The 26,351-nt window shown below is 36.3% G+C and overlaps 1 long non-coding RNA gene across 1 annotated transcript in view; it reads left to right on the forward strand.

The window, feature by feature from the left end:
* Positions 1–26,351, forward strand: part of LOC135842264 (uncharacterized) — an 84,053-nt gene that overhangs the window by 20,847 nt on the left and 36,855 nt on the right. The window contains exon 2 of the long non-coding RNA XR_010558100.1: positions 5,901–6,015. This is a non-coding gene — a long non-coding RNA (uncharacterized LOC135842264). The remainder of the gene's footprint in view (positions 1–5,900; positions 6,016–26,351) is intronic.

Raw genomic sequence — 26,351 nt, forward strand, 5'->3', positions numbered from 1 at the left:
TTTGAATTTTTCACGACAGGCTATTGACAGTTTAATGCATCATTTCGCTATTCACCGTTTTCTTCATCGTAATTCTGAAACCATACACGTGTACGAAGCAAAAGAAAAAATAAGGAACGACGACGAGCCAAAGGATGTAGAATTGAAATATACAGTGTAGAAATGTATATAAAAAGGGAAAAAGTTGATTTCATATTAAGCATAGGAGATCAGATCGCGGATGCCATTATATGAGTGAAAGTAGGCGTTTCATATGTTAGTGACACATTGCGAATAAAATGAAAGTACCTAAAGGGCGGAAAAAATAATTTTTTGCGTTATTGAACATGTTATTCTGGATAAAACGAGCTACCAAAACGACAAAATAATTCGCTGGTCCGGACAATTGGTCGGATTTGTAATATACGAATTTTACCGCATCGTAAAATAAATAGAAATAAAAAAAAAACACCGAGAGGGAAAAATCGATGAAAAATTGTTCCATATTTTTTACTCGTATCTCGACTACATGGATGTACCTATGCGGAAATCTACCTAAGATGAGGAGGAGTGAGAAGGGGACGAAGAAGGAAAAGTATTGGTACCTACTAGGAACCTGGTATAAATTCGAGAGTAGGTAATCGAAGAGGGTAAAATTTTGAGCTATGTTTTTAATTATTATATGCTTAGTTTTACCAAGTATTAGTAATTCGATTGCTTCGAACCGTAATAATTCCGACGCTTTGCAAAGTACCTACGTAGGTACGTATAAGACTATGCGATAGTGTACCTGGCGCACGTAAAAGGGGCACACGACGCGTATACATGTAGATAATTTCTAGACTTAAATTATGGAAAATAGCCAAAATAAACTACTTATTTATTCGATGGTAAAGTTTTTCCGAAGGTGAACGTAATGGTGAGTAGAAAAGGAAGAAAGATCTGCTCGCTATGAGGACAGGAGGTGGAGTAGGCGTCTTCGCCTTCGTATAAAAAGAGAAGGCAACTTTCTTGACGACCGCGCTCGGCGTCGCGGCGAAAGAAGTGCAAAGATAGTGGGCCATCGGTAAGGTAGAGAAGAAGGCGGGAGGCAGTATTAGCTTTTATGGAGCAACTTTATATCGAAGCGATACATGGTCGTATCTCGTTTTAAGCCACCGGCTGCGTCCAGCTAAGGCAAACAAGGGGTTATGGCTTCGGAGCGGGCTGTCGAAAGGGTAGGAATGGAGGAAAAGGGTAAGTTAGGGTTAAAGCCACGTTCATTTTACAGGCTGCTTGTACGGTATAAAAAGCCATCAAAATGTCCGGAACACGGATATCTTAGCCACTTGGACTTAAATGGAAATTTATAGACGTACTTTTTATCCGTAACGACTTTCTCTCGGTCGTTGTTTCAATCCCTTCGTCATTATGTTTTACCCGCCTTTGACTACGGCTTTTATTTTGCCTCTCGACGATATAAATTTTATCAAATTCTATAACGCGATGCAAATTGAAAGTAACCTCGGTGTTAAGTACAGCAATTAAGGAAATGCGCAGTTCTATGCCATAGTCTGCGCGTCTCCTCGTCTCCCCCATGTATCTACCTTATAGTAGATATGCTCTGCGATGAATTCTCACTTTTTCTCTTACAACTACGGATCGCTTTTCAAATATTTAATCGACTCTTTCTGTCTTTTGGCTCTCAAGTTTAAAATATGTAGAAATTAAAGTGATAGGAAAAAATAAAACCGGTTTGCTTCAAAAGGAATGGGTTTCAAATCAATGGGCATATTTTTGACCCATTGAAAATGAAAATTCATGAGAAGTTTGAACATGTAATTTTAAACTCTAGATGTGGACTAGGTACATGGTACGTACCTACTCTTAAATAACATAGCCAAGTATAACCTGTACAACAATTTTCGAACCCAACAAAAGGGAATGAAATGTGTACCCCAAAATACACCGACATTTTAAGTGCTAAAATTCAGTTTTGGATTTTTGACAAATTTTTGAAAATTCAATTTTGCTTTATTTACTCATGAGCAAAATTCAAAATTTGATCAAATTGACATGAAAAGGTGCAATTTTATGTGCATCTTGTTTTCGACATTTCGAGTCGATTAGTGATGGTTACTCGAACCGTCCGGGAGGCTTCAGCGCGTTTTCAGATTCTTCAGTTTTTGAAAAAATGCTCTAAACACGGTAGAAATGAACTTCAGCACCTATCAACTTGGACTTACCACATTTTTGTGACCTTTTTCAATCGACTTTAACGCATATTTTTAAAATCCTTTTATTCAGTTTTAAATCCAAAATTTTGATTTTTTTTCAAAAACAATCGTTGGAAAAAATGTTGGATTTGAACAGGCACCAAAAGATTTTGAAAATATTTATGCCCGAATAGATTGAAAGGGATACAAAGATGGTACCTATATTCGAGTTCATAGACGCTGAATTTCATTTTCATCCAACTTAGGTACTACCTATGTACCTACATTAGAAATACATAATTTTTTTCTGAAACTGGAGAATCTGAAAATCCACTGAAGGCTTCAAAAGTATTCGAAACTATCACCCATCGACTCGAGAGGTCAAAAATAGGGTACAATTCAAATTGCAGCCATTTATGTGAATTTGATCAAATTTTGAATTTTTTCGTAAGAAACGAACCAAATTTGAATCTTTGAAACTCCGTCGAAAATCTAAAAATGAATTAAAGCACCTGAAATTTTTACTTTGGTAAAATTTGGGGAGCTCTTTGGATCTTTCGATTTTCCTATTCGTTTCAAGAAAATTTGTGCCGGTTATATGATACGTCTCTCATCAAGTGAAATGGCCTATGGAAGTTATTCTTTAATAAATAAGTTATTGTCTAAAACCTTCGTGATAAACTTTTTGGGGACCACCACTTCCCCCACCCGTCCGAAAGAGGTTACATTGTAAATGCCGTTACAAATTTTCATCTTGCAGAGATTTTAGACACAAGCAATGGTTATTTATGGAAATTTTTTGTATTTTTTTCAAAAGTTTCTATATTTTTTCAGAATTTTTTGTATAGGCGAAAGACCTGCAAAAATGCAAAGTGTTTTTTTTTCTTCGCAATATTTATGTATTATCAAAGACACCTAACTATTAAACCAAATTTAGATCAAATTTGTCGATTTTTTCTGTTTTACAATTAGCATTTAAAAAATTGAATCGCACCAGGTAGCTCGACATCGAGGAAAAGTTCATGTCTAGGTTAGAATCAACTCAAAATACATACATTAAGTACGTATTATATTGCAATTTCAGAGAATAGGTTACTTACTTACTTATTTTTATCTAAGGAGCGTTCTTTTTTCAATTTGGAAAAATGCGCTCATCATATGGATAAAAATCGAAGAATTTTATCGCGGAGGTTTCAGACCACAAGGAACAAAATTGTTAGTTTCAAAATCTGAGGACAAAGCCATTTCACCTATTTTACCTGGCTGTGCTCTTTTTCCAAAATTTTCAAGTGACTCCCCTCATTACTTTTGCCAGATGATCATTGTCTTTTTATTCGCACTTTTTTAAAAACTTTCTGTTGAAGTTGTTTTCAGCCTTGAACCGCATATCTTAACCTTCGTACGTCTACGTATCCAAATCATGAAAAAAAAAAAGAAAAAAAATACAAAATATTTCACGAGTTTAGGTAGTAGGTATAGTAAAAGTAAGAAAAAAGAAAAAACTAATTTGTATGCTGACACTGTGTAGACATTTCGTTAAACGGGAATACAGCAACTTGGACGCAGCGGCATTCAGCATCGAGCATTCGTAGGGATATTCCAAACTATTGCTCATCAATAAATACAAATCTTTTTTACCGGATCGAATTGCAACACCGTGTTTTTCACCATCACAACTTGGGGAGGATTTATTCTCGTAGGAGCTATTTCTTATCGAGTTATTTTAGGAAAATTGCGAATTTTCGATCTCTATATTTGAAAATAAGACGAGTTAACTTTCGCCCCGGCCCAAGATAAATAGCGAGTAAAGAAAGTTCGATCGACGTTTTCAAAACACACCATCGTCGAGAGGGTTTGAAAGAAGTAATGTTATTCGGTGAAAAATGAGCCGCTTAAAAAGCGTCTTAAAATTTTATACGTGAATGGTTCCTCTTCGTCGCTATTTTTGGTGTTTTTTTCTCTTTCGTTTGTGTTGAAGGGTTTCTCGTAATACGACTGGATTCGATACACCTTGGCACTTAATTAGTCAACGTTGCGCTTTTGAAGAACGCGACGCGACATCGACGCGAGATCCATGTCCGCATCCGCATTCGCCAAATTGATAAATAGGATGCTATTCAATCGTGTAAAATGGTTTGTTTCGACGGCAGTCGATAAAACAAATTCGTCAAGTTCGATTTAAATGCCCCGGGGAACGATTATCGCTACATGTTTATTGCAACTCGATAGTCGCCATTTTTTTAATCATACCTGCGAAGTGCGATCCAGTCGCGCTCACGGGTGTGGGAGATTTATATTCGAAGGGTAAGTTATTGGGTTTTAGCAAACTTGACTACTGTTTGAGGGTTCGACGTTCGTTTTGACTTTCGAGTTTTAACCGAATTGTAAGGAGCTTTCGTCTTTCGAGATCCTTTGAAGTTTTCATTGGTGCTGTGATATATTGTGTATGTGAAAATAGGAGCTTTGGAAGGAGGGAAAGGTTGAAGGGGTTCAGAAAAATGAAACTGAAAGTTGCATTTCAACATTGTTTACCTATTCGGTTTCAATAGGCAAATTATGCTGCTGTGAGCATGGGAAATTTTTTTGAATAGGTAGATTTAAAATTTTGATTCGACATTTTGAGCTATATTTTATTTCTTTGATAAATACTTACTTAGGTACATATACTTTTTTGATATTTCAACAAAAAAAATTGTGAATTCTTATTTTATTTTCCTTTGTTACCAATTTTCAAAAAATTGAAAAAATAAAAAGAGAAAAATGATCTACCTAATTACTGGGTAATTGTGTTCATGGCTGTTTGTTTAAGTCTAAAGAAATTGGCCGGGAAATGAAAGATAATTTAATTGGAATGTTACGATGATTTACGTTTCTTCATAAATGTAGGTAATCCACGGTAGGTACTTAATGTCAAAAATACAAAATTTGACTTTAAAAAAAAAATGAATTTGAATTATCTCACATTTTGAATTCTAATGAAACATGCATCGGTAGGTAGGTAGGTAGGTGGGTATCTGATATTAAAATTTCAGAATTTTTTTGGAAGTATCAACTTTCATCTTGTAAAATTGTATGTAATTTCAAGTTTGAAAAAAACTTGCTATTTGATCTAACCGAAGTAGAAGACAGAAATTTGATTTCTTACCTATTTTCCGTATTATAAATTATTGATGAGTGAAGGTTTTGACTTCCGATTTGTTCTCAGGCAAAGATTAGCAGATCACCATGTATTTGTGACCATTTACGATCACAATTAGGTATACCTATACAAATTTCAAAAATCTGTTTTTGGCATTACAAATAGAAAAGGCAGGTATTCAAAAATACGTACCTACTTACTCTAGCTGAATTTCAGAGGCTGAATTTTTATTTTTAGATTTTAGCAAATTTTTAAAAATTTAAATTTGGCTAACTTTTTATGAAAAAAAAAAAAAAATGAAAAAGTGATCAAATCGAAATTGAAAAGTAATATTTGATTTTAACTTGATTTTAAAGCTTACAAATTGATTGGTAAAGGTTTCGAGTTGAAAAAAAAAATTGAAAAATTCCTCGTTTGCGAATACGCCAACATAAAAAAGAAAGAAGAGAGATTTGTACTATGTATTTGTTCATTTATTTATGCTGTAGTTGTACCTTATGTAAAATAGACCTATGAACTAAAAAAAGTACTTGAATCACTCCTTCATCCCACGTAAAGATCAATTTTAAGATTCGGTTTATTTTCAGGGTCAAACGTGATGCCAATTTCATTGGAAAAATACATACTTATGAATACCTACTACAAATGAATCATTCACAGAATTGAAAATTCCATAGGATCATAACGATCTCTATAGAAATGGTAAGTTTAGAAAAAAATTACTAATACCTAGGTACGCTTCTAAATAAATATTTGTTCAATTTTTTCATTATAAGTACGTATTTTTTTGTAGAAAAATTTGCTCCAACTAAATATTTTATTTTTATGGACAATTTTGTCGAGAAAGGAAACTAATCAATCAGACTGGAAGAATATTTTATCAAAATGAAGTACAGTACAAGTCTGTTTACGTTCAAGTTACTTATAAAGTGACTGAGGAAACCCCTTATTATGAAAAATTTAATTTTGTCTTCGGACAATAAAACAATAGAAAATGAATTTTCCCCCTTTCGTCATTGCACACTATACTTTCTTGATTTGCCAAAAGCTTCTGACTGTGACTGTACAAGCTCAAAAACACTACTCGTTTCAGTCCATTTAATTAGTACTCACGTACCTACTGTTTCGAAAAAAAAGATTTAAAAAAAAAAGAGATCATATCCACGAAATTTACAAAAAAAATAACCTCTCAGGGTGCGAAAGTGTAGCAGGTATCTAAAGATCGTACGTGTGTAAGAGAAAGAAAACGTAGAAACCGATGCGATGCGAAAGCAGGTACCTGGTACCTACGTAAAATGAGAAAAACATAAAACGAAGAGAGCGAGTCGCCGAAGAGAAAGACCAGTGGGTGAGGGTGAGGGTGAGGGTGAGACGCAGAGAAAACAAAAAGTTTAGCAGCGAAAATTTAACAAACTATTCAGGGAGAAGAAAGTTTAATAAGAAAAAGAGGGAAAATAAGAGAGGTGAGTTCACATTTGGTAAGAATTACATGGTTTTCGGAGGATGAGAAGGTAGAGGAGAGGAAGAACAGAAAGCAAGACGTGGACGTGGAAAGGTGCGAGAAGAGGCGGTGGTGAAGAGGTTGAAGAAGTGGAACGCCTGACGCAGATGGACGTCTCGTAATGAGAATCCGTGGTTTAGCGAAGGGACGAGGTTAATGTGGTTACTTCGTAGAAGAGAGAAGACTTTTTGGGTGTAGGAAAAAGCGGAAGCAAGAAGAGATGCAGGACGCGTGAATGCTTATAAAAGGGTAAACGCAAAGAGAGAAGGAAAAAGGATAAAAAATAAGGAGCGAGGAAATGCGGCACGGGCTTTCGGCTTGGGATGAGGTTAATTGGCCAACCTCTTCCTCAACTGGCCCTCGATTATTGATTTCTATCATTTGGCGGAATAGCCTTAGCCATTAGGTCTCCTGGCCGGTTCGTATTCATTTGCATAATGCGGCCTACACCTCGCCTCGATATTTTACTATAGCCATTTCCTTTCTTTCTCTTTCGCACTGGCACTTTCCTCTCTCGTATGCTCGCTCATTCGGCTTTTATACCGAAAAGGGGAAATTGGAAAACATTCTAGCGACATTTTCCAAGATGGCTCCTACACTTGACCGGTCGAAGCGGACACACAAAGAACCATGGGCCACCCTCTCCGCGCTGCTGTATCGTTCGGGCGACGCATTTAGAACAATGATTTATTATACCTTTCTTTACACTCCCTTTCAAGCTACCAGATAAAGGTTAAGCCAGACATAACCACCCTTAATATATATTCCAAACAAAAACGAAGACGAACCAAACTCGCAAAACTTTACTTATCTAACTTTCCTTCCAACTTAAATGATCTAAAGCTTATTTTTGAACGAGCTCACCAAGGGTCTGCGTCTTCCTTTTCTTATCTATGGGACGTTTATTCCATTATTCTAATGGAACGTGTCCAACGAAAATAAATATCCTTTTTGCGGGCAAAATTTTCGCGCTTTTTATTTTTGTACTCTTTTACGTCGTCGGTCGTGTCGCTTCGTTCGCAAAACTTTACCTACCTCTCTACACCTTCGTCGACTACACACCGTATAATATTGTCAACATTCCACCTAGCCTACATACCTACCTACGAGTATTATATAGGTATATATTCGGCCTAAGAAAAATCTCCTCGTGATTCATCGCCCGTTATGTTTAATATGTATAAATTTACCGAGGATATTTTTATTTTTAATTTTCAACCATTTTATTGCCCCATTTTTCATATGTGTCCCAAAGATATCATTTCCATTTTCAACCTTCTTCGCGTTGTTGTGCGTAATCATCGCTAGCCTAATTTTCATGCCTACGTAATATTGTCTCTCTTCCCTTCATTCGCGCTCCCATCTCGTAACACATTTTTGCGACTGCACAAGAATATTTTTCTGAAGTAACATCCTTTACAGATACATACTTCGAACGTTTAATCGTTCGCGTTGGTTGGTACATATTTAAGTAGGTACGTATTTGCTTTAGAACGAGAATGCTCATTTTTATCCATTGGTTATCTCACGAGCACTACGTATAACAGCATTTTTAGCACGAGAAGAAAAGGGTAGGCAGGCTATAACGTCTGGTTTGCGTTTTTCGTCCTCTGTTTTTCCCCTGTTTTATTACATTTCCGATTTCCTTATTTGGTTTGCGTACGTTGTATTCGATTCGATTTCTGTTTTTCCTTTTTTCCTGAATCGACTTCTGGTGCGTGTGGTGTGGAAGTTGCTTTATTATGTTTGCCTTTACGGTCCAGCGGAGTGACCAGAGAAACTATGTTGAAGGGTTCTTTGGTGGGTGGATTTTTGTTTTGCCATGTTGGTAGAATTATTGAAGCATGTAAAAAATAGAGCTTTTCTAAAACGATTCTACATTATGGTAGTTGAAGTTGAGAAATTAAAGTTGAGGGGAAAATTATGTGTATACTTATACATATGATTTCTAGTTCGAGTAAATCGATGAGAAAAAATGTAAATGAAAAAATAATCTGATTTTTAGTTGGGAAAATGCTGAAATTGTATGTTGTACTGATCTGGCGATTTGCTGAAAAGCTATGAGTGGTGGAGACAGGAAGCGAGAAGTCAAGTGTGAATTTTGGTGGAGTTTTCTTTGCTGGATTCTACAGTTGTTATTCCAGATGAACGCAAATTGTAAAATTTGGGTGAGAGAATTAAAAAATGATATTTTCCCAAGTCTAAAAGTTCAAAACAGTCTTAGTACATATATCAAATTTAATTTTTTTTTACATTTATAAAAATGAAATCTGTTTATTAATGTTGAAAAAATTATGTATTTGCCCGTTTACTGACGATCCGAAAAAAAAGAAGTAGGTACGTGTGATGATTTGAATTTGAACATGCGAAATACATTTGGCGATTGAATAAGGAGTCCTTTTATTCAAGACAAAAAAGAGTGCCTTACTTTTTTCAGTGAAACTAGGTAATGGAATTTGCTTCCTGATCCAATATCGTCAGCCTCTAAGAAACCAAATTCTGCTATTTTTAGCAATTTTGTTTCTCTTTTTTACATCCTCTTTTTCCGGCCCTTTTCAACCCATGATTAAGGTATAGTTTTTAGATTAATATTTTAATGGTCCTCTCTGTAACTAGCTAACCCTGTTGAGAGCACCTAAATGATGGAACATGACATAAAATAAAAATATGAACGATAGATGAAATTAGACAATTTAGACCTTCCATGAAAAACTGTTATTTTTTGTGAATTTTAGAATTCATCATCAAGTTGAAAATAGTACTTATGAAGAAAAAAGACAATTTTTGAGCATAAACGCGATGGCAGAATATCATTTCTCAACTTTTCTGACCAATTTTTGGTACTTGAAAAAGTGACCTATCGATTTTTACTGTACCTATCTTCAAAACTAAACAAATTTTGCAAATCTGAACCGTTTGCAGTTTTTAGTAATCTACCAAAATTTACAATATCTCCATTTTTCTAAAAATTTGAACTACCTACCCAATCTCTCCTCCACAAGCACATAGATAACTTTGGTGAATTGAAAGTTCTAGAATGGTTATTCTAGTAGCTCTGTAATTTTTGATCAATACATATATGCTTCAATTTACATAAACTAACATTCACATTTTTAAAATTAACTTTGAAAGTGAAACCAATTTTTAATTCTAAAGTCATTAATTTCGAATAAGTGATAGGTACCTATACCTACTACCCACCTATCCTAGCAATTAAAACCTGTATCGTCCTACTTCCTTGTGAAACATCTCTCACAGTATTTGCACACAATTTATATTCTATCTAACAGTTTAGTTCAGATTACCGGACATTTTCCCGAATCCATCATTTTTATGCCTCTCTGCTCCTTAGATAATTACATCAATCTCTGAGATTAAAAAATAAACAAATTTTTTAAACTCAAATTTCTTTCAATTTTCGGGTGTAGGTCTTTCGGGGAAACGGATTCGGGGAAATGGATTCGGGATAAAAAAAATCGGGATTTTGACATTCGGGAAAACGTCTTTCGGGAAAGTTGATTCGGGGAAGTGTCCGGTTACCAACAGTTCAAAACATTGTTTATCTCCAATGGGTACGAACGCAACTGAGTACCTTAGAGTCAAACCCAGAATTCTCCACTTTTCACCATTTTGAGAAAAACGCAAAAAACTGATGAAAGGTGGGAATCAGTAGTAGCAGGTTTCTGATCTCGCCTATATATTGTGCTTCGGGTAACAATCGAATTGACAAAAAAAAAAATTTTTTTCAAGTCTTTCCATAGCAGTAATTCACGATACCATTTTGGAGAATTCTGGTTTTGACTCCAAGTCCGTAAAAAATATCGAAAATACACGAAAATGCATGATAAAATGAGGGATAATTCTAGATTCAAGTCTGTTGAAAGTATCTCAAGGTTGTTTATAGTCGACTAGAGTGAGAAAAAAAATTTTTTGAAGTATTTTTTTCAAAGTTTGACTCAAACCGGGTACTTTGGACCCCCTATGATATCATGGTATCGAATGGGGTAAAATGTTGAATGGTAATTGATGCGTACCTACTAACTGTACCCAAAACGACCATAATCTCATTTTTGAAAATTTTGGACATTTTTCGGAATTTGACTTTGGACCCCCCTGACTGGGTCAATGTGTCAGATAGGTAAAAACGGAGAATGGCAATCAATGCGTACCTACTAACTGTACCCAAAACGATCATAACCTCATTTTTGAAAAATTTGGAGAATTCTGGGTTTGACTCTAAGGTACTCAACTAATCTAATACGTTCAGTCTGATACTCACCTTGCAAAAAAAGAAACCTCACTTGATCGATTGATCAGCTGCACTAGACGTGCAAATTTCTACTAGCGGTAAGACCGTTTTTTATTCATGAACGTCGGCAAGATTTTTTATTCAACGCCGTTTTATATACGCCAAATAAAAAGACCAGTGAGTGAAAAGGTTTTTTCCCTGTACTTTCCTTTTCTTTTTTTTTTGCCAAATAATCCCTCTTGTGTTGAAAAAAATAAATAATACACTCTTTTTCAACAGGTAATATCTTAAACCCTTTTGGTTGTTGCTCAATGTTTCATATAAGGCCAGTTGTCGCTTACACTTAGTGTCTACATCTACGTACATCTAAACTCATGTGATTCTCAAACACCAAGGTGTGTAGTGTGTCTTTCAACCCTTTAATGTAAGTAACAGGTAAAAAATAACGGATTTTTATCTTTAAAAAATATTACAGATAAGGAAGGAAGTTTCTCATCAGGTGTGATTTATAGTATACCAAGCTATTGAAGATGAAAGGGGTTACGAGGACAACAATACAAGTACCTAAGGGTAAAACTGCAAGAATAAAAAATACTATATGTATAGGTACTTCAAGGTACACTGTACACAGAGTATCAAGGTCTCTCGATATACTTACCTACGTAGATACTCATTTGTACAGTGAGCGAAAAAATTCTACCGAAATTACCAAGTTTAATGAACTTCGTTACGGTTGAGAGTTTTGGTAGGAATGAGGTAAAAATCAAATACTGCGCGAAAGTCGTCATTAAGCTTGACTTTGATTAATAAGCGGGATTTGGCGAGTTTAACGATGACTTTAATAGCGGCGGGTGAAGTCAGGTGTTGGTACTATTTAAAGACGTTACCGCCGTCGCTGCTCCAACTAACTTTCAGACTTGTTAGTTAAAAGGGTCCACTATGCTTGCTTTAAGCCTTTGGTAAAGTGATTGTTATCCGCGTGATGGAAGGGAACACGCCCGAAGAAGTGACCGAAACTAAGTTTACGCTTGGTGCTCGCAGTTAGGCTAAGCTTTGCTTCAATTAATGGGCGAAGTTTTCAGGTCGATTGTGATTAATTGAGAATACGAAGAGAAGAATTTTTTCAGATGTATTCTCGTGAGAGTTGGCCCATGTACCTATTGGATTTTTTCGTGATACCTGGTTTTTAGAGTGAGAAACAGGAAGAATAGTGAAATTTTAGACTGAAAAATATATATATTTTTTTTAATTCGTAAAATTAAGATCGGAATATAAGGTAACTTTACAAAAAGTTCAAAAAAAATCTGAATTTTTTTTATTTGTAAACAAACAGTCAATTGAACGTCATAATATTGCAAGGTCAATTTCGTTCCATTCTTGGAATTTTCAAAGGGGTGGGGTGATACGTATTAAGAAGTCAAAAGCAAAATTCAATCGATCCGCATTCGAAAATTTCTTGTTCTTTTTCTTATATAGGTAAATAAAATAATTTTTTTTTGAACATTTTGTCGGTACGAACCTTTGAATAATTTTTCTCAAGACTTCCAAATTATTTACATGTTTGTAAACAAAAATTTAACCAAGAAGGGTCGAATGTTAAATTTTGCTCAAGATTAAAACGCAAGAACGGTTCGACCCTCAGGCTAATTCATGAATATTCACTTGTTCCACCATATTGATATGGATATGTTTTTTTGCGTGATGGGAAGGGAGAGGGAATCACTCTTGACATATTTTTGACTCATGTTTTCAGCATGACTTTTTGAAACAAATAAAAATCAAACCCGTATAGTTAGGTGTTTGTTAAAATTATGTCAAATTGAAAATGTGGAAAGTCCGAGATACTAAACTAAATATTTGAAAGTCTACTTAACGTCACTCGGTGTCAATGTAGTACCTACACGTATAACATAATTTCATGAGCGCCACAGGATTTTCAAAAGTTTTCAAAAGTCCAACAAAATGACTCGGCCTACTCGTAATTTACTTTTTATTCGAATTTTCAAAGTGGAAAACATGACCGTTTTCATAATAGGTACCAAGTTCAACATACTTTTAGCAATTAAGCTATTCATTAACTTTTGGTGAAGTACTGGTAAATTTTGGTAAATTACTGGTCATTTTTTTGTTCATAAATTACGAGTAATGTTTGTAAAACACCTCTAGTTTTTGATAAATTATTGATAAAACTTTGTAAATAACTGGTAATTTTTGGTAAATTTCTGGTAATTTTGGAGTAATCAATTTTATTGGAAATGTACGGCCAATTACTGATAAATTTTTGTACTTGAATCACTAGTAATTCGTGGTAACTTACTGGAAGTATACGGTAAATTACTGCCTAAGTAATAATTTTTGGTACTGGTAATTTTTGATAAATTTTTAGCGAATTACAGTAAATTATTGGCAATTTGGTGAATTACTGGCAAATTTTGGTTAATTATCAGTAATTTTTCCCAAGTTGAAATATTTAAGTATGGTGAATAATACGTTTAATTTGAGATAATCATTTTCTGATGTTTCACGCATATTTTCGTGAAAAAAATTGTGGCTCTCGTATTTGTAAAACATCCATTACAAAATAATCATTTAGAAATTTCAAAATGCCGAAAGTTAGCGAGAAATCATTTTAAAAATTTGAAAAAAACTTTTGCAGATTTTCCTCATTATTAGAAACACATTCCAGAAAACGTGAACTTTTCATCTCAATTTGGTGAAAATTTGCCTTCCTACAAATAACCACATTTTGGCTTCCACTCTTGAAATAATTGCCCTGGAATCCGACATTTTTTCTCATCCTAGTCAATTTTTTAGACCTACTTAGTTGTGTTGTGTATGAAAAGCTAATTCGGCTACCTTAATTTGCTATGCCGGCCGTCTGTAAAAAACAACACCTTCAAAACTAAAAAGTAGGTACATAATTATAAAACCATCAGAATTTTACCAAATGTGCCTATCTAATTAAAATAGTTCAAAAACGTGCTTGAATTTAAAAACCATAAAAAAACGTTTATGAAAATATTATTTGTATGGGAAAACAATTTTTTTTTCTATTTCAAACAATTTTGCATGGATTTTATAGGTGGTAGGTATCGTCCATTTTCCGAAGGAAAATACGCGAATAATTTTTCAAAAATATTGAGATGAAAAAATTTCATCACAAAACAACGCAATATACCACTCTGCCTGTGAAAACTTCGTTCGCACGTCCGAGACGCGACGAAACGCTGTGGAAAAAACCACACGTCTAATAAGTTGCCTACGCATCAAGCTGAAGGAACCACATCGCCGGATGGTTAACTAAGACGAACACGACCGGATTAAAAATTATTCGCGGCATTGCGGGTTGCAACTTGTTGAGAAAATAAACGAGCATTTGTTAAAAATAGAAACACGCGCGAGCATTTCGACAGCAGCCCGAGAGCCAGAACGCGACGTAAAATTAAAATGGTATCTGGTCGCGAGGGGGTATTTGGTCAAAAAAAGAAAGAGGAAAAACTACCACTACAGTGTATTTTCCAGCAGTGGTAAATGCGTTTTTACCCTTTTTTTTCTCTGCTACTGCTACGAAGGTATTTGAATTTCTCGGGTGTATTTTCAACCCTCATAAGACTGTTATTCGTGTAGGTAACCGCGGCATCGGCGGTGGCAGCTTTCATCTATTTTACAAGATTTAGCGGTAAGAAACGGTCGAAAAATACAACGAACGTTATAATACAAGGCTAATAAAAAACGCGGTATTTTCTCCAAAATAAAAAAATAAAATAAGAAGGAGAAAAAAACGCAGAGAACAGCTATACACGAAGAGAAAGCTCACGGGGAAAAAAGGTAGCAAATTCGTAGGTTCTTAAATCGAGCTTTGAAAATGAGCAACGTATACGAAGAGGTACGAGCTACACGGCTGTTACAGCTGCAGGGGGTCTTATAAAGTGGTTTCCTTCGGATAGCGAGATCTTCGCTTTCGGTTTCTGCTTTTCGGCGTCATATTTCAAAATCTGCGAGCTTAAAAAATATCTCCATGACAGAGAATAAATGTAGCTATTTTTTCCTTGTTATATATACGTATATATATAAAAAAAAACGCCAACGTAACGCCTTATTTTCCTTACACACCTTTGCAGACCATCCCTTTTTTTCTTTTCTTCCATTCTGCAAACTTGTATGAAATTTATTTCTATCATCGCCCTATCATAATCTATCCATTTCTATTAACAGTCCCCGAGAGCGTATTGCATCAACTAGCCTGGATATCCGAGAGAAAACCAGCAAAAAAAAAACGCATTCTAGCAAATGGTTCTTCGCTGATAATATTTTTTCCTTCCATTTTCCAGATACCACCAACCTAGCAATGCCTCGAATGCAATTAGTTTCACATAATTGCGCCGCAAAAGGGAGACCACTGTGCGTAGCGCGTACCTATCGAGAAAAAAAAAACTTCTCGCTTTCGGCTCTCGGATATTAATCGAGCAAATGGCTACGTCCAAAGAACCTTGTCCGAAAAGGCAACTAATATGGAAAACCGTCTCAGATTTAGGTCCTGTCGTCGCTCATAAATCACCTTCTTAAGGGCTGCGCTAACCTCTTCCGTAACATCTTACGTTTTAAGTTGACGTTATCGTCGGTTGCAAAATGAAACAGAAACACAGAAAGCGAACACTGTTTGGGCAAAAACCTTGAGAAAAAAATTATTCTCAAAAGGGTTCATTGTCGATACCGTTTCTTCATTTTGTATACTCGTGCTATGGAATGCCTCATCGGATGAGGTCATGATAAGGTGCTTTTTGTTGATGATCAAACGATTTCAATAAGTCACTGAAAAGACTTTGAAATCAGAAAGTAATGCAGCACAATCTAGTAGAAACGTGATGTATTTTTTATCATACATCGCATATCGATCAAGTTTGTTCGCTGTGCTGTAATACCAGCCTTTCATCCCCTAGTGAACGAAAAAAAGTTCTAAGAAAATGGAAAAAACAAACAGTTTCATCTCGGAAGGAAAAAATTTTCGAATTCATGGATAGGTGCTTTGGGAGAGAGATGTTCAATAAGCTTGAACTTGAAAGCTTACATTATTATTTTAAATATGCAGAATCTTGATTTTTCGCTCTAGTGCCTATCTAATCTACATTGGGAAGAATGGCTCACTTTCAAAAGATAGTTTTTTTGTATGATTTTTCTAAATTCACGGTAATGACCATGGAAATTGGCACCGGGCCACTGCATTCCAAAATATTTTCCGATATCTTGACTTAATTAATGGGAAATATTTCAGAAGAAAAAATTTTCAAATACGAATTTACCCAAAAATAAGCGATTTCCAAATTTTTAAGAACCCTAAAAGTGGTCTTGGATTTTAATGACAATGGCGTATGTCGGCGCAGAATCTGAAATACTATAAATACATATCTTTTGGAACTGAACCATTTTTCGCAAATCTGGTTAGGTGCGGGAGCTAGAGGGAAAAAACACCATTTTATCGAAAATTCCTGCAATTTGAAAACCCATATCTCAACTCCAGGGGCATCTCCCGGAGCTAGAATTTTTTCTGGGTGACTTTCAACACTTTCATTTCAAAATGAAGAACTTTACTGAACTTGGTCAAAATCCTCTGACATTTTTTTTGTGACCCACCGTAATAAGCATGAGTAAGTATACTTTAAGAAAAACTCACCGGGAAAAAGTCCATCGGCAATTAAAATTTTTTAATCAGCAGCATACATTCCAAAATAGAAAATTTGCTTGCCAAGGATGAAAAAAATTTGGTAATCACTTCTTCACAGAAAATTTACTCTTTAAACATCAACTTGATAAAATTGGCACGTCAAGAAGTATTCGGTTGCTGTTACTGATAAGATGGTAAGAGCAGACATGTGGTGAAATTTTCAAGACGTCGAACTGCGTATGAAGCAAATAAAGACGTTGTCACCGCTTAGTTTGGAAATTCGTTGGCGTTTAAAGAAGCTCGCTGTATGAGTGGAAATGCAATTTTAGCAGTGACACCGAATATGTAGCACAGGAAGACATCGCTGGGCGAGGTATTAGATCTACGCGGATTTTATTTACTCAGTTGAAATCTTGCTGCATGGAAATAGTTGAGGAAAAATTTTCAAGTGGTGAAAATATACATTCGCGTGTATATATACACGAATAGGAAACGTAGAATATTCGACAGAAATTCCTCTTCGTCGATGTTAATAAATATCAATTTGCGTCACGCTGAGTGCATGCACAAGTTTAACGGAAACGTCATCGCGTCTTGTCGTCTCGTAGTCGTAATGCACTGACAGTTGGAGAACTGTGCACGTGGTACAGGGTTGAGGAAAATTTTTTGTGTTCAGGTGATCAGTTCAGACAATGGCCTACTTTGAGCATATACTGGCACGGTGCATGCAAACTTATCTCTATTACTAGGTATGTCAAAAAAAGAATCCATCATCTACTCATCCATCTATCTCTACCCACTAACCTATTTCTGAGGCAACCTTACGAGCATTCGTGTATTTGATTGAATTTCAGCCAGTTTTCTGAAGAAAATTAATATAAGAATTGCACATAGAATAGTTTTCAAGGAAAATTTCAGCTGCTCAATCGCAAAATTTAGGGAAATGCTGATTTTGTAAAAAAAAATGACTACTTGAAATACATATTTTTTGGATTCTCCAATTTTTAATGAAAAGAAAAAAAATCACTCAAATTTAGATGCAAATTAATTTTCAAAGACCAGTCCATTGCTCTCGAGTGAGGAAGAGGGATCTGAAAAAAAAATGGTAGAATGACTCTAGATAATGAGTGTGCAGAAAATCGTCATTATCGAATTTTGTTTCGATCATCTCCTTCTAGCCCATCCCCTTAAAAACATTTCAAAAGAAAGTAAAGAATTTTTCGTTATGAGGAAAAAATTTCCTATAGACGTAAAAATGTTACAATTTTCTAGGGGAATTTCAGCATTTTATTCGAAGGAATAGCATCAATTTCATTTTTCAAAAGAAAATCCATACAGAATTTTTTTCAATTATATTTGTCGAATTTTGCCACATTGTTTCACTCACTTTCAGTTGACACGATACAAAAATGATCAGAAGATGCTTTTGGAATGCGAAAGTGAACTGAAAAATTTAGTAAAATTAATGATGGCTGTTTTCGGCATTTGTATTATGAAAGTATATTATATCCAACAAAGTTGATTTTTTTCGATACAATTTTTTTCCTTCAATCGAGTGAATAACTCTCACGTATATGTCATCCCATAGCACTACGTACACATTTTCGATAAACGGGCCCATACGACGCAGAAAGTACGCTAGAGAAAGAGAGAGATAGAAAATCGCATACTGAAAGAGAGAGGGTACACAAAGGGCAGAATTAAAGGCGTCTTTTCTAAGTAATGCCGATAAAAAGAAACATTTGCAAACTGTCAAATGCATGCACAAGAAATGGCATCGCCTAAAGGCAAAATTTCCAAACCACGACAAGCTTCGCCATAATCTATTATTTAAAATGTCTAAGCCATCGGCTGAGTACCTTTTTTTTTTCTTCGTCGTACACTTTTCAAAGTACATAACCGTGTTTGAGAATTCGTGAAAATCTTTTTTTACTAATGAATGCTGTACCAGTGTCTCCCGCAACCCCCCTCCGATCGTAGTTCGATTCACCAGACACCGTCTTCTTTTTACTTTTTCACAACATCGTCGTATGAATTATTTTGAAAAATGTCGATTGGGTTCGATTTCAACGTCTAGTTAATTTTATTGCCAGTGCCGTATTTGAAAGAGAGGTAGTTCTTTTTCGCCTTTTAAGGTATTTATTAATGTGTTTGGATTTTTTTTATGCCGATTGATTAATGAACTTTGTGAGTATTTTTTTACAATATAAAAATGGTATTATGTGCAGAGGTTTTTGATATTATTCCGGTGCCTGCTATGATGTAATTTTACAAATTTTTTGTTGTTTTTCTATTAAAGATTTGTACTTACCTAAATATTAACATGAGCTAAACAAAAAATGAAGAGGGTAAAACCATTTTAGACTACTTTTTTCTCATAAAATTTACCACTTGAATTTACGAGTAAGTAGTTCATATAAATTTGTTTTTGATTTAAATTAAAATTAGATATAAGTCAAATGTACGGTTTGTAAGTACGAGTATATTCGTTCTGTGATGTGCTGATAACTAGTGTCACCATCTGGGAGACATCTGCAGTACTAAGCTTTTCGTAGGGAACACTCACCTAATAGATACATATATCATTTCAACCCGTGCTTCATTACAATTACTGAATAATTAACGACCGAGCGAGTCATATTTTAATTGTACACATGTCTAGCGACTCTTTTATTGGCATCTCTCCTCCCTGATGTTGTTTGGGGGTTTCTAACAACCTGCCATTTTATTTAAATTGATGTCTAGTCAGACTCAGATAGCATATCGAATGAGAATTATTAATAGAATAGGTTTTTTTTTAAAAATAAAAATAGCTGCGCTAAAAGCATTTACCTATTATCGTTGAATATGTTGAAAACAAATTGATCTAAGAAAACAAATTGTGCTTATTAAAAAATTTTTAGATGGTCGAAAAAAAGCTATAGGTAACGAAAATTTTACCTGAAAAATTATTTCGCCTCAGTTTCTCTGATAAAATATTTTTCAACTTCAAGGTTAAAATGTTAAAAGTAGTTGAGCATATCGATTAATAGCGAATTTTTGTAACCAAAGGCTATAGGTAGGTACATCTACATTATCATTTTTATGGTTTTGAAAAATTTATTATTTGAGTCTCGAGGATAGACACGCTAGAGTAAAGTCTGTAAATAATTTTTTTTCTGAATTTATTCCAAAGCAGTTTGGAGTTTCATCATCTATAGGTATTACTTAATTACTTCAACTACGAAGCTCGAAATATGTCACGAGGAAACTTCTTGTTCATTCAAATATCCTCGATTTCTTTTGATTGTTTTTCTTGTATGAAGATTACCTAGGTAGAAAAAACAAGCTGAAAACCCCTTCCTGGGTGGAGGGGGGCTGGTAAAACTAACTGAAAATACTCAAAATTCTTAATTAAAATTTCAACTCAAATATTTAGTATTTTAGCATAATATAAAGGTGCAAAATGGAGTTATTTGTGCAGAGTTTAAGGGAGCAAAGAGGTCAAGATATCCATTGATATTCGAAATTCGCTCCCATTTTATGAAAAAGTTCCGACATGCAAGAATATTGATGGGTAGGTACTAGGTACCTAGTTAATTGTCTAGAATTCGTAAAAGCTGCAAGTTCATAAAAAAGGTCCGCAAGGAATTAAAAATAGTCCATAGCAAATGAGGGATTTTTTAAAATTTGGTGATTGATTTTACATAAAATCAAGCTGGAAAAATACATTAATGATTAAAACTTCTTTTGAAATATTCACAAATCACAAATGATCGTTTAAGTATACAATCATAGTTTCAACTATTCAGAAGCCTATTGTGAGAAGGGAGGGTAAGCTGTTGTATTCCCTCACTCCAGTTTTGTTCCTGCTACCAGTATCTCATAGTCATAAGTAGGTAACATTTCAACTTCGCAACTTGAAAAATTGTGGACCCCACAAAAAATTCGAAATTTTCATACTAAGCAAGGTACTGGCTCAAAAATTGCAAAAATGGTTGAAAAAAGTCAAATGACCGGTTATCACTCAAACAAATTCCATTTCAGATCACATTAATACTTTAAAGGTAGGTACCAAATTTTTAAAGAATTCTGAGCAGCTGTAGGTATATCTGGAAATACGTATGTGAGAGGGATATATGCCGTTCCTGTAAGGGATATTAGGGACAGATTACCACCCTTGTGGTGGTAACACTGAACAGCGTCGCGAGCTGGACGTCGAGTCCGGTGATCGGCGCTGCGGCCGTTATTCGTCATGTACTACTGTGTAGTGTCGGGTCAGTTAATTTGAGTTTATTGGGCACGTTCGCGTGAATGGTTAATTTGAACTTATTATTTCTTTGTAATGTCAATTTGAGTTTATATGGTTAATTTGAGTTTATCAGTGTATTAATTGTGTTAAACGGTTTCGCCGAAGAAGGCAATTATTATATTATTGTTTCATTGTGTAATTGTGTTTAAATCGACATGTATCGTAATTGAATACATAATTCTACCAACACCGCGTGTCGTGTATTATTCTGTGTAATATTATTTACCAATCTAGCCGGGGTAAGTCTCTTCTTAATCCATTATAGGAAGTCAGCATAAAGTAATATTTCACATTGGCGCCTAACTGCAATCTGAAATTAAATTTAGTGCATTTTTCCTGCTTATACACGCATCCGCGTGAGCTTAATTTGGGCTCCCTAGCCCAATTTGCATGATAAATACTGCGCTAAATTTATCTAGATAATATTAGGAGCTTTTTTGCGCTTTTGTTCGTGTGAATTTTCCGGAGAATAAGCGCCCACAAAAGGCCGAAGAAAAGTTCCCGCGTTTTTAGATAGAACAGTGCATCGTACAGTAGCAGCCGGCCCGCCAACGCCGCTGCTGCACCCGCTCGTTGCATCGAACATCGGACGATATCGCCGTAGCTGCAGCTGCCGCCGTCATCTCAACGGTTAAAACGATTCCACGAGTTCGCGCCAATTTTTCAAGTGCGCGTCTCGTGTGAAGGTACCGCCGCAGTACCTACTAATTTTCTCTTTATTACTACCTCGTGAATATTCTTAACTTGCTTCAATTATTTTATACAATAAAAATATTTTTCGAATACGTTTAGAGAATTTATTTTATGTCCAATACACCACTGCGCCGCAGTACTCGGACCACCACACGAGTAGATTATAACGAACGTGCGTTACAAGGAAAGAGTACATCGCGCCGTAGTGTGCCAAAATCTACTTTACAGCCAATCTCCGAAACTAAACCCGAAATGGCTGGGAATAATAACATTCCGAATATAAACTTCCCGGATCTACCTGAGGATGACGAAGCAATCAATTGCGCATACTTGAAAGCTACAATCCAACAAGGATTCGCGGTAGAAAGAGAACATTTGACAGAGCTGTACATTCAGCAACAACAATTTAATAACCAAGTGGCAACTAGCAGCCAAGCCGCTCAGAATTCGCGCCTTGCCGCGCAAGAAGCTGCTATATCAGCTGCGAATGCAGCTAATTTTGTTCGCAATGTCGACCCTAGACTAACATCATCGGAGACTAATCTCGCCGAATTGAGACAATCGATTAACAACATAAACACTTGGGCCACTGAGCACGCAGCTGAATTCGCTGAATTAAAAACAAGCACACAGTACTCGGTACTACAACTTACCGAACGTGCAGACAATACAGACGAAACATTACGTCAAAACATAATTGAAACTAAAAGGAATACTCGTAACCACGAAGTACTAACAACTGAATTCTTCCGTCTAAAAGATAAATACGACGCGGTGCCACCGCACCAACAATTTACAGCTATTCAAGGCAATTTACAACCACCTCGTATTGACTTCGGTATCATGAAGAACGCCGGCATTACATACACAGAGGAGAATCGGTGGCACCCCCACGAATTCATTGAAGCCTTTGAAGATCATATGGCGATGTACAAAATTGAAAATCAGCACAAAGCGGCTGCGTTTAAGTCCGTAGTCATTACGAAGGACGCCGCCCAATGGCGACAAACGTGCCGCAGCACTGACACGTACGAAGCGACGAAAACCAGTTTCCTCAAATATTACTGGAATGCAACCATACAAGGTCAAGCTGAACTTCAGTGCGACAGGGTCAATTCCGCTAAGACTCTGCCAGAACTCGTAGCATTTTTAACAAGATGGTTAAAGACATTAGCGCAATCAAATCATCGCGGTACAGAATTCCTATTACAGATGTTTAGGACTAAAATGCCAAAACAATTCCACAGAGAATTACCTATAACAAACAACACGACGGTTACTGAATTTATTGAAAAAATGCAGAGCATTGCAGACGATTATCAGCGACTTTGGCACCAGGAAATTAAACTGGAACCATTTGAGCGTGGACCAAACGGTAACCCTCGACGCACAAACATACCTCGAGATACGATACTCAACAACCGTTGGAATGCGGACATGAAACCGCCTAAAGACCAACCAAGCGGAAATTTCGCGCACCACGACATGCAAGGACGTGCAATAAATGGAATACCACTTAACCCTTTTACGATGGGGTACAAACAGATAGGAAATGGTTATAACATTCCTCCTCCCAATAGAGGTCCACTCGCGCTTACAGCCCCCCCTACACCGGGAGTACTCGCGATAACAAATGGTAAAGCGCCAAATTTTCCACCACCCAATTTCCAAAATAATAAACACAGAGCAAAGCCTCTGGAAGTGAAATATTTAGCTTACGATGCTGAAGGTAACTGTCTAGGTGAATTTTCACCTCACTCAGGTCAAATTGAAGTACCTTACAATAATACACACTCAGTAAACGTAACTGATATCGATACGGAAACGGACAATACGGTGCCGGCTTATGTAATCGCATACGATCAATATGGTAATGTTGTTGACCTCGAAGAGGAGGAACAACAACAACAGCCAACAGCTACATTGCCTCAGGAAACATTTTTTACTGCAACACAAGTACAACAAATGTTGCAAATGCAACAAGCACAACAATCGCAAGCAGCGATGGCAACTCTTGCTGCTAACGTAGCAGGTATCCAATTCAATACCCCGCCACCACCCACCACGCCCCAACCTACCACACAGGCTTCACAGCAGGCCCCAATTACGAGTCCATTTACACAAACTGGACCCATTCCGCAACCCACTGCGCCTAATACAACTGCATCTACCACCACTGGTACACCCCAGCCTAATACAACTAACACGGCGCAGGGAAACGCCAAGAACTAGGCGATCAGGACTCTGCGCCTAGTACAAATGAGACTCCGATTAAGCCAGACTCGTCTATACTTGATGACTACATTTGGGTTGGCGACAGCCTCGTACACTATATTCGTAGAGGTACATTCAAACGACAATACAATCTACCTGCTTGCATACAAGAGCAAATTAAGCTCAATGACCTCCACGATATAATCAAAAAATCGAAATTTACACCTAACGCAACATTCATATTATCTGCTTGCCAGGCAGAATTAAATTTCTTCAACGAACCATTCGATAAAACAGAAGAGAAATTACGTAAAATTGTAAACATGATTTTCGATGATCACAAGGCTAAACACATCATACTCCTGATGCCTGTTGTACTACCTTACCGCAACCCGAAATACGGCGTCAAAATAGGCAAATATAGCAAAACTCGCGATATATTCGTTCGTATTGCGGAAGATCCGCGAATCACTTTTATACACGACCTAGCGTACCAATTTTTACGCACTGAAACATGCGTACACACTGATGACACACATTTTCAACTACCGGAAGCATCTACGGATAACAAAATAATGCCATTGGAAAACACGTTCCATTTTTCAAACACAATGAACAGACATTATCCAGAAATGGCTATGTACCCAGTTATACTAGATATGATGTGCCAGCATCTACTCAAATACGAAAACATCCACCTATCTGACAATGAAAGAGTACATCCTAAGACTGAACAGTCTGAAGAATCCTCACATGAACATAAGGACGACCAAGTCCAAATAAACAGAAGCACAATGCGTGCTTTAGTACAATTATTAGCAGAACGAATTCACTGCAGTCCAATCTCCGGTGAATATGAACGAAGGGAATACATTCCCGACGGACATAAAGGTTCATTTCACAAAATTACGTACGATCCACCAGCAAAAGCTGCCAAATTTTCAAGACTCTACGATTACAATTCGCCACTAGGTCGAAAACAAATCGCTCAGGACGGCGACAAAAAACGTACAATCGTGAAAGACGAAGCGAAGAAGTCGCCTACAAACGACAGATTAAATGAATATTTGGTCAATATGGCCGACATAGAGGACCTATATACTCATACTGTAAAAATTGTAGACGATGGCACTAAACCACCAGAAATAAAATTAAGAAAATTAGTCGAAATACCAGTTTCGATGGCAAACATTGCTGACAATGCAAAATACTATGCATACGATTCGCCTTTAGGACCAAAAACAATAAAAGTGTCCAAAGACAACAAAATAGAAATTTGCGACGACCAAGCATTAAAATGCGATCCCAATATCGAATTAAACAAAGCTATACTTGAGCTTGATGACATTATGAAACTCAATACTCACAACATCAGGTTTATTCCTCAAGAAACAAAAGGTGGTTTTGATCCGCCACTAGTAATGCTTGAAAAACATGATCCTAACGATGGAGAACATTACTACAACGTCGTAGAAATCACTAAACCTGAAATTGAAAATATTAACGAAAACACTCTCGAAAATGACACTGACTCAGGGTTCGATGAACCCGACGACGTAGTTCCAACGTTTGAAATACACAATGTGGGTATAAACGTGATACCAACGGTCAACGAAGACAATGTTACACAGGACTCAGTTCCTCAATTGCCCAGTCTAATGAAGATTGACCATATTACAGCGATACCTATTTTTATTAACGACATGCCATTACCAGCTCAGTTGGATTCGGGGGCTCTCCCCAACGTAATGACGAAAACTCTCGTTGACTACATTACAAGAGAACACCCACAATGGATACGTTACGTAAAATTGAACAATCCTGTCAATTTACGCATGGCAGACAACTCACTAGTTAAAGCAATGACGCACTGCGTCGAGATATGTGTACGTCTAGGTACCCATATGGTATGCATGCCATTCTACGTACTTGACACAACAGGTAAATCACTGTTAATTGGCCGATTATCAATGCGCCACCTTGGCATAGTCATTAACCACCGCGAGGGGCATGAATATGCCGAGTGCCACCCTAAAAAGGCAAAGTCCTTTAAAATACCATATTTGAATAAAACTGAAATCAACGATATTTACCCAGTCAAAAAGATTGCAGTTCTCAGAAAAAACAAACGTGAAGCTATTCGTTTGATCAGTCAAAACACATTCTATATGGATGAAGACTGGGCTCACGAACAAAACCAAGCTAGAGAGCTTTACCTAAAAAATATGAGAACTGATCTCAATAACCTAGTCATAAAAGGTGACATAACCTTACAAGAAGCTAATGACGCTTGGGACAAACTTAAAACTTACTCAGACATATTCAGCTTCAATGCTGGCCGATACCGTGGGGAGACGGTCAAATTTAAATTTAAAGATGGAAAAATTCCTCCATTAGGCCTGTGGAGAGGTGAAAAATTCAGACCCTC

Source organism: Planococcus citri, chromosome 1 (genome assembly GCF_950023065.1).
Source record: "Planococcus citri chromosome 1, ihPlaCitr1.1, whole genome shotgun sequence".
Lineage (NCBI taxonomy): Eukaryota > Metazoa > Arthropoda > Insecta > Hemiptera > Pseudococcidae > Planococcus > Planococcus citri.